The following is a 1635-nucleotide window of genomic DNA, read 5'->3' on the forward strand; positions in this document are numbered from 1 at the left end:
AAATTTACTGCAATTTTAAAGTAAACCTTGAAGTTCTTGAAAAATGATTTTGATCACACAACACAACGAAATAAAACAGACCTCATGATATGTTTTACATATAGGACCTGACTCCACGTTTACAAAAAGAATGTTGATGCTGCTTCCTCTCCTCGGGCAATCGCTACAATGGAGAGAAGAGACAACTGGAGTAACCTAGTGCCATCGCTATATGTCTTTAAGACTGGAGAAAAACATAAAATCACTGACAATCACACTTTTGCTCAATTAAAATATAATAAATAAAAGATTTACTTCTTGATTGTGAATAACCATTGGGTCAAAAAGGTACCAATACGCTTGTCCTAACATATTTATAGGATATATAAAATAAATCTATGAACTATATCCTAGACTGTTCATTTATGGTACCATAATTTTAACGGGTTGGATTGAGCAACGTGTCAACTTTCAAGGAGTATGTATTACAAAATAAGCTGCTTAACTCTTGGATTAAAAAGTATAGGTTTCAAAATTTAGACATTAACACTATAAACTAACTAGAAAGTTACAATGACGAGAGCCACATTAACATTTAGCTTGTTTAGACATTTGAAGCAAAATGATTACATTATTGTTAACTTTAGATCTTGGGGTGTACCGTTCTAAATCTCTATTATGTGTAATGTTGTAAAACATATCATTTTAACACAGATATAAGTGAGAAGGTTTTATTTATTTACCGTGGTAAGCGGCTGCTCAATTAAATATGTCTTGTAAATAAACTTTTAAAATAACAGTTTACAACATTACTCGCCCGAGATAACAAACTTTTCATATGATTATAATTTTTTAACTACATACTAAAACATTAAATTTGTACTTGTATAAAAATTCGGTCTAAAACGGATCACAGGTTTCCAAGTTAGGATGTTAAAATTTGCAGTTTGGTTGAAAAGCGCCAAAAACACCGATATAAACAATATGGATTGATAGAGCGATCCTTCAACGAGGCCCGCTTTCCGCGTCTTACCAACACCACTCAACGAGCGTGCTCTGTCTGTATTCTTTCCTATTCACGCTCCTCTGGCGCGAGTTGGTTTGTTTACATCCATCATGAGTCACTGTTATTATTTTGGAGGTTAAATAAAATGTTTTACATGATGAGAAGCAAGGTAAGTTTATTGGTTGTGTCAGTTTGTGAAATTACTTAAAATTAAGATGATCATGAAACATTAGCTGGTGAAGCTTTAGCTTTTCACATAGTGTCAGTAAGATAAAACTTTAAAATTTCAGTTTGTTCCTTTCATATTGACGCTATTTTGTTTGAGTGTATCTAAATTAATTAACATATATATTACCAAATTGCAAGAATCAGGCATTCATGTACATAATGCTACTTTTGATGGTACCTCTACAAATATAACTGCAGTTAAAAACCTTGGTTGTTAACTTGGGACGGACTGTGGTAGGAAGGCAATCCATATTGTTTATATCGATGGCCAAAATCGGTATACTTTATCGTTGTAATATTTATTTAACTCCCGTTATTGTAACTCCAGTTAGTTTATGGTTAACTTTCAATTCGGTTGTCTATGCTTTTAGTTCAAGAGTATGCTGAATCGTTCCTGTTTTTGTTACTTCAGCTCCAATGCT

Source organism: Homalodisca vitripennis, chromosome 4 (genome assembly GCF_021130785.1).
Source record: "Homalodisca vitripennis isolate AUS2020 chromosome 4, UT_GWSS_2.1, whole genome shotgun sequence".
Classification (NCBI taxonomy): domain Eukaryota; kingdom Metazoa; phylum Arthropoda; class Insecta; order Hemiptera; family Cicadellidae; genus Homalodisca; species Homalodisca vitripennis.